General features: G+C 44.6%; 1 long non-coding RNA gene across 3 annotated transcripts; it reads right to left on the bottom strand.

The window, feature by feature from the left end:
• Positions 1-925: 925 nt before the first annotated feature.
• Positions 926-6,440, bottom strand: LOC147059709 (uncharacterized). Of its 3 annotated transcripts, XR_015065707.1 has the most exons (5): positions 5,896-6,367; positions 5,597-5,793; positions 3,480-3,572; positions 3,058-3,232; positions 926-1,295 (listed from the first exon to the last, which is right to left on the bottom strand). It is a non-coding gene; the product is annotated as an uncharacterized LOC147059709 (long non-coding RNA). The 3 variants fall into 3 exon arrangements; XR_015065708.1 differs by lacking the exons at positions 926-1,295; positions 5,896-6,367 and adding an exon at positions 6,378-6,440 and having other exon boundaries at positions 2,534-3,232; XR_015065706.1 differs by lacking the exon at positions 926-1,295 and having other exon boundaries at positions 2,534-3,232.
• Positions 6,441-8,158: the final 1,718 nt, after the last annotated feature.

Genomic DNA, 8,158 nt, shown 5'->3' with positions numbered 1-8,158 from the left:
AATTTTTTTTTTTGCCAGAGTCCCCGTGGCGTCTGTATGAATCTTAATGCTGCTGACTGGGCTGCGGCTTTATCGACTTTCTTTAAAATATGAAGAAGCTTTGCTGGAAGCGCCTGAGGTCATTAGCTGAAGAGTAGGCACAAATCCTTCAGCGAGCCTGCTCCGGCTTCGCCATGTTAAATGTGCTCTTAAAATATTCATAATCATACTCTTGCCTGCACACACGCACTGGCACATTTTGCAGACAATGCTCCAGGGACAGAAGGAGATCAATATTAAAATATATTCCTGTACTGGTGTGCTGTTAATTAGCTGCGGTTCTTTTAAAGCGTGAAGTTTGCGGGCAGATTAACAGTGTCTTTTTGTGCGAGACCGGAATATTTACCTCTGCTTTTATCCGTGGAAGCATATGATGGATGTTGACATATGCAAATGGGATTTTTTTTTTCCCCTCTTTGTTGTCATTTCTTTTGAGGATTAACTATTGACACGCGAAAAATGCAATTGTCTATCGTTTGTACAAACAAAATATATTTGTTCACGTCGTTGTCGATTTGCATTCTATTTCTCATTGAAGGATTTTTTTTTTTTTCCTGTATGATTGTGGGTGGAAATAAATATTTTAACAATTGAATCGAACGAATAAGCAATTCTGTCGAATGTACGCAAGCGTGAATCGATGAATCAATGTGTTTATTCAATAGCGTAGGACGGTATGAGTCGCAATAAATCAAATAAATGATTGAATAAATCAAACTGGCGGTATGGCACTTTACAACAAATGGAATCGAGCAGACATCCTAAAAAGTGTTTTTCATCCAAAATAAAGAAATACATCTTTCTCAAACAAAGCTCAAGTTGTTTTATCGTTGTAGCAACTAAGCGCATGTGAACACGAATCAAATAAAAACAAGTGGACGAAAAGATCCTGCGTCATTCACGTCAATGACGAATATTCTCGTCGTTGGCGTTCAAAGAGTTAACAAGGAGTGACCAGATTTGGGATCTTTGCTGACTTTTACAGGATCCGTGTCAGTTGTTAACAGTGATCACTCGGAGGCTGACCTGCAAAAGCGATCATTAGCCCGAGATGACCTGTGTGTATTTTTAGCAGAGGTTGACTGGAGCACGGGTTCCGTTACAGTCCATCAAAGGATGTTGGAGACAGGTGCCGTGCCGAGCCCAGGCCCGCCCGAGCGATCCTAATTGACGCTTGTTGCTGGACAATCATGAAGATGAAGAGAACAATCGAGACAGGCAAGTCCGAGGCAGGCGAGCCTCGGACTAGAAGATTTCTGGAAAGTCCAACAAATCAAACTCAAATCCAAACATAGAAGCAAAACTTGAACCACTTCATTTTTTTTTTCAGATAAGACAAACATTTCATTTAACAAGGTACCGGATATCGATAGCGGATGGATATTTCAAAAACTCTCGCACTAAGCAGTAAAAACGTAGACATTGTTGTTGGACAACAATGTTTGATCCCTACGCGGGAGGCTCACGACAGGATTAGTTGTTCTAAATGAACCTGAATAGCAGCCAAAGAGGAGGATTAAAGGATTTTTGATTTGGTAGGAGCATTTGAATGAAGCCAAGCTTCAATCTGGTTCGCCGCTGCTTCCTATTGATCTCATCTCCTCACGGCGTGGCTGCGGTCGGTCGGTCAGACGAGCGAGGGAGCGAGTAGGAAAACTACTTACTCACGGGCCGCTGTTATCAGCCAATCAATCCATTAGGCTTGCATTGAAAGTGCGGTCAGCATGCACAACGCTTGCGTGGGTGGTGATGGCTGCAAATTGAATGATTGACTATGCAAGTCAGTTACAAGCCAGCTCCGGATGAATGTTTTCTTCCGGCCACAGTTGCATTATGACATCTATACATTCAATTGAAAATGGGAAGCCATGACACCGAGCTTGCAGATGTAATGACATGCTCTTGAAAAAGTGGAGGGCCAGAAAAGAGCAGCGTGTGTGTGTGTGTGTGTCCCCTCTTCCTAAGGACTGTGAAATTAGAAATGAAACGCGTCTTTGTTTGTTTATTGGAGCAGTACGGAGAGGGTGGCGGGAAGGTCACATGGCCATTAGTGTAGAGGGGACCAAATAAAGACGCAGAAATCAAAACGAAATGATAGGCTGAAATGTGACCATATGCCAAGTGGCAGACACAGATGACTCCAGTGTCATTAAAAGGTTCCAAGCTGGTGACAACATACTGACACAACTAGAGGGGTCGTGACCCTTGTGACCTTTCACCCTTTATTACTTATTTCAACTATTGTCCACTTTCATTCTGCGCAGGTTGGTGGGTTGCAAGGTCTGTCACCAACCCGAAATTTCGTAACCCGGTAAACTATTGATTGATCTTATGAAAAGCTGTTCAGGTTGCAAAAGGTTAATAAATAAATAAATAAATAAATAAATAAATAAATAAATAAATAAATAAGCTATTATTTGAGCAACATGATAAATAAATAAATAAATAAATAAATACATCAATAAACCACTAATATACACAAAATGGATAAGCTATTGCTGATTTTGGTGGACTTGATAAATTTGTGACAAAATGTCCAAGCAGCCCCTTGTGTGAATTAAATTGTATTCTTCTTCTTCTTATTCTTATTATTATTATGATGATGATGACATTTGTAACAGCGTAAAGTTGCAATCAAAAGAGCTCGGCTTTACCAACAACAATAGTGTACCCGATGCTAACATTTCTTTTCCAAGTAAAGACGAGCGTCACGCTGCATAGTAGAAGATACACGGCTATACTGTACGGAATGCAATTTTAAACCTCTCATAAATAAATCCACAGCCAGATAGCTGGGTGACAGCTGCAGTGTCTGAGAGCAGGTGATGGGGGATAGAGGAGACTAATTTAGCCATACACTTGTAGTGCTAACGAGACCTCTCCTCCACCACACACACACACACACACACACACACACACACGCACGTACATCATCTGTTGTGAACCCACAGCACGTCCGTGTGTGTGCGCAGGCAGCGGTGTGTGTCTTTGTTGAATACGTGTGCCATATGGACTCACCTCGACACCTGTCAATTAAAAGCTAGACAAGAACGCCGTTGACGTCTGATGAATAATTCAATTCCGGCAGCAAGTTGGGCTGAACTTTCACGCTGAGGTCAGCGGGTGTCACGCACTTTTCTTCACAATATTTCTGCAGAGATTGTTTCGGCAGAGCTTCTGACTCGGAGGCGAGCTAAGAAAAGAAATAAGAATGAGACTCAAAGCATCTTATTCATTCTTTTCTTCTCCTTTTAGGAAAAACAACATTTCTCCCGTACGATGAACATTTCATTGAAATTGGCTGGCATAATTTCAGTCTCTTCGAAGTGCAATAACATGCTGGAGCCCAAACAAACACAAGCATCTGATGAAAATGGATGCTAACCGCTTGGAAACGACGCGATGGACATTCGTAGGTAGGAAAGGAGTGAGGGGCTTGCCTTGGTTAGCAGATGTCAGATAAGAGACCACCTGTTGGATCAAGGCCATCTGCTCTGCCCGGGTCTGACCCAGAACTGCCCACCGACGATCATCTGAAATCAAATCCATACACTGAATGTCATGAGAACATTTGTAAAGGTGTAAAAAAAAAAAAAGCAATTCCTTCGAAGCAAGTAAGGACTCCCTCCGATGGGCATTTTTACTTGTCAAGTGGCTGGCGCGTGTTTGGGACTCCTTTCAAATTGCTTTCAGTCAAAGGCCGATGTAATTTGGCAGCCCCGCAGAGTCATTTGTAAAACTATTCAAAGCACAGTCACAAGTAAAACAAGATCATGAATACATAGCTAGGCAACCAATTTCAATGAATAAGCCGTGGAAGTGACACCGTCTTTTTTTTTTTTTTTTTTTTTCCCTTTGTTGCAGCCGCCAAACGTTACAACCTGCAATTGTGATTCCAAAGTGCAATTTGAATTTTTTTTGTCCAAAGAAAATCTCATTTTAATGAGACGTGACTGTAAAGTGTACTTTTTCCTTTCAAGGCGCTGCCACGACTTGATATTTATTATTGTGTGCCTGCAAGCGTCCAGTCGGGGTACATTTGTACGTGCACATATGTCAAATCTTTCAGCGTGTGTATATTTGTCCATGCCTATTTTTGGGGTCACATTTGATAGGCTGTGGAGTGATGCGGCAAGATGAAGTGACAGTTTGTCACAAAGCGGGTCACGGGGCGCCGAGTGCCGAGGCGGACCTCTGCGCTCGTGCGCTGGCTATAATTAGGTGTTCATTAGCATATGAGTCAATTACCAACAAGCGTTCTGGCCTCTTTCTCTCAGGAATCTGCCCTTCTGGACACCAGCTCTGAAGAAAGACACATTTTGCTGGCTACCCCTCCTTCTCCTTATTATGACTGCTAGTGGTAAAACAATAGCTGAGGTTTTGTTGTGTTGTGTTGCCGCGGGCACCATCTGTGGCGGGGGGGGGGGGGGGGGGGGGCGCAACAATACTCGTCCATATGGTCAAAGCATCAGCAGCCAACTCCATCTACTCATCAAGTCCTGTCATTGTCATCAGGCTCGTCCATGTTCATCTGTCACGGTTGGGCACGGCTGGGACTGACACAGCAAGAAATAGAGCCGTGAAATGATTCACGAGGGATCATTTCTGGATGCAGTCCTTTTTTTTCTAGTCATTTAAGTTGCTCTAAATGACTTGCGACTAGTTGTCCGATTGTCATATCTCATGAGCAATTTTTAGCCACCCTATTGAAACAAACGTGTTAGCTCCTTCACATCAATCTCAATCCGGGATCAGTGATTGATGTTAGAAGCTTGGGGCTTTTTTTTTCTTTTTTGACATACCCATCTGTTGTCTCGCACCTCCTAATCTGCGCCACCATGCACACACACACACGAATATATAACTTATCCCGTCCCATGTGGAGTTACTCTATTTTACGATTCAATTTGCCCTACAGTATTTATCATCGTTGGTATGTGCGGAGAATGCTCTTAATGCTCCTTATAATTCATCCAGGTGAGAGCCAGAGTCATGCTTGCGTTTTACTGGCACATTAAGGAGATGCGGCTGGCAATGGAAAAAAAAACTCAAAAAAAACCAACAACCACTTTAAAGTCTCTATATTGCATAGCAAGAAGCTTGGGAGATGATCAGATAGCAGGATGAGCATGTTAAATTGAAAGGCGACACGGGGACAAGGAATGTGGGGGGAAAACAGATTACTTGTGAGAGATGGAAAATGATAGAAAGGCAGAGATAGAGGGAGCGGAACGAGGGTAAAAGAAGGACAAAGCTGAAAGGCATGTGAAAGCTGAGATAAGCGCTTATCCGCCATCATCTCAGCCCATGTTTATCTCGGGAGCTTCACGTGCTATCTTTCGCCATCTCACAGGCTCGCCGAATAATAGAAACCTTGAAACACGGCTCGGTGTGACTGGGACTTTTAATCGGCCTTAAAAATCCATAATTAACGCGGAGCACGCATCTTGCCGTACTGAATGTTACTTTTAATGGAAAGTGGAAAGATTGACGTTATTTTCTCATGTTTCAGGAAAAATGCTTGGAATTAGGAAAGTTGGTGACGGCGTACCGATACCTTGATATCGTCCCGATACCAATATCCGGTATCTACGCCGAGGTTCTGCCTGCCATTTTCTCCCCACTATGGCCAGATTTGATGCGGTTGGACCAATCGGTGATGTTTGCCCTCTGGTCACCTGACCCGGCCTCCCTCACACCACAGCGGAGGGGATTTAGGGATGACAGTTGCCCTTGGCGACGCTTAGACGGACCCTAGGATAAAGTGGGCGATGGGATGGGGGGGTAGGGGGTCATGCATGTGTGGAGCGGCCTCGCCCACTCGCAGCCCTGGGAGACAGCTGGACTCCCTCTCACCTCCCGGGCGGCTGTCCCGGGTTGTACCACCACAAGGAGCAAATGCTTGGCCTACATGAGCAAATCAGCCTGATTAGCATGGATCAGAAAACTCCTCTCAGGCTTTTGGGGTGCCCCGAGAAGGATTTGTGTGATCGTCCAGGAGCGAGGTCGTGTGGACGATCGGCACCTTTGTCAATTTTAGAGCTGCTAATTCATGATTATTTGAATAAGCCATTAATCAAAATACAATTCCAAATTTCCATCTCGATTATTCTTGATTGATTCTATCCCGATTTGCTCTGTAACATGCATGAATTGAGAAAAATAGAGGACCCGAGTGCAGGGAAGCAAGGAGGCTGTGGCTCAGTCTAGAAATATTTCATTTCGAGGGAAGAAAAAGAAAAAAAACAGCAAACAAGGAAAAGCTGAAGAAACAAGACATCAAAAACAGGCAAGAAAGAGCCAACAGAAAGGAAGGAACTAAATACAAACAAACTGACCAGACAACGAGGAACTCCTGGACCAGACTTGAGTGGCCGAGGAAGCTGATTGGAAGACACGAGCGGCGGGCGGGGCTAACAAGCACAGGTGGAAAGAATGATCTCACCAGACATACAAAAGAGAAAAACAAAGTTAAAGAAAAGGGGAGGGGCCACCACACTGACCATGGGCTGGTCTCTAATTGGCTGACAGTGATCCATTTGTGATATGTCCTGTACATTCATATATTAGTTTTCATTTGACAACAATTGGCGCCACCTTAAAACTTGAGCTTGTGAACTTTCTTTGAGTGCAACTGTGTTTTGCATCAAATGATCTCGCAGGTTATTTCCTTCATTTTTTTTATTTTTTTTATCACATTTCCTGAAAGGTATAATTATGTCGACCCCCTTGAAATATCACCGGCGTGTTTGCTCGTGTTCATGCGGTGCTCAGCACATATAATTTAATTTGAATTCATTACTCCCCCTCTTGTCAGTTAATATATTCATGACTTCCAATTCCCTCAGAGCTGTCCCACCACCTGGAGTGTCCTCCCTCATCTGTGTCACTCCTCCCCCCCTCCGAGATGTCCTCCTCCTCACCCGTCCCGGCCCTGCGGGATCCCCGGGGACCCATGAAGGGGTGTTAGGGCCAGGGTCATAGAAGCTGGGGGGGCCCGCTGTCATTAGGGTGCACTGGAATGTGTTAGCAGGGACCAGCTGGGACCAGCCCACTCTGTCCTGGTGCCGCTGGTGTTCATGCTGTGTGGCTGTGTCTGCACCCATGAATGAGAACAACTTGAATTGAATCCGGAATGATTATAATATTCATCTTTTTGATAGAAACACCAGATTTTTTTTTCCAGCAACATAATTCAGCCCCATCACAAGCCGAGTCCTGAGTGGAGGAGTACTTTGTTTACGAGGGAAGAGCTCAAGCCTCGGCTTGAAAATGTTCCTCTCCTCCTTTCATTTTGTCTGCAACTTTCATGTAGCATCTTTGTAGCGGCTCTCGACCCACAATGACTGAACGTGTCCCCTCTGTGTGTTCAATATTTCATGGTGGGGAGCAGCTCAGAGTTTGATCTTTGCAGGGTGCCAGTGTTGGAGTTCAAAGGAGGCGCTGGTTCCTCTGACAGCCAGCAAGAAGGAGGAGGAGATGTTGAGGGGGGAGAAAACAGAGGGATGAGGCGCCCGCCGCTCGTGTGCTCGTGTGCTCGCTTTAAATTCAGCACCACCGGCGCTGTCCTGGACAGCTCCTTGGTTTTTTCAACACAATGGAAAACAAGGAGTTGTCAAGTCGGACGTATTTATCAGCGCATGTAAAAATACATCTAGGAAGCAAACAGCCGACTTCCTGGTGGAGGGAGGCCATTAGCGCTGGGTGTGCGCAAGCAACGTGCCCGACTGCTCATCTTTGAGTGCATTTGTTCATGCACGTACTGTATTTGCATATTTCTGTCTGCGTGTTGGAGAAGGAAGAGGGAGGCTTCATTATTAATCAGTGCCCGCGCTTAATGACTGAAAATGAGCCGTAATTATGGGCTGTCAGTCTAGACCCCGGCTCCCCTCTGCTCCTCCATCTCAGGGGTCCTTGTACTCTCTCCCTCCCTCCCTCCCTCCCTCCCTTCCGCCGCTGCTTCACCACACCCAAGATCCAGCTATCCATCTTACCCTATCTATCCATCTTACTCTATCTATCTATCTATCTATCTATCTATCTATCTATCTATCTATCTATCTATCTATCTATCTATCTATCTATCTATCTATCTATCTATCTATCTATCTATCTATCT

The sequence above is a fragment of the Syngnathus leptorhynchus genome, chromosome 3, assembly GCF_054491065.1.
Source record: "Syngnathus leptorhynchus isolate UIUO chromosome 3, UIUO_Slep, whole genome shotgun sequence".
In the NCBI taxonomy this organism is placed as follows: Eukaryota; Metazoa; Chordata; class Actinopteri; order Syngnathiformes; family Syngnathidae; genus Syngnathus; species Syngnathus leptorhynchus.
The sequence above is the reverse complement of the archived record's forward strand: the minus strand, read 5'-3'. Positions and strand labels throughout refer to the sequence as shown.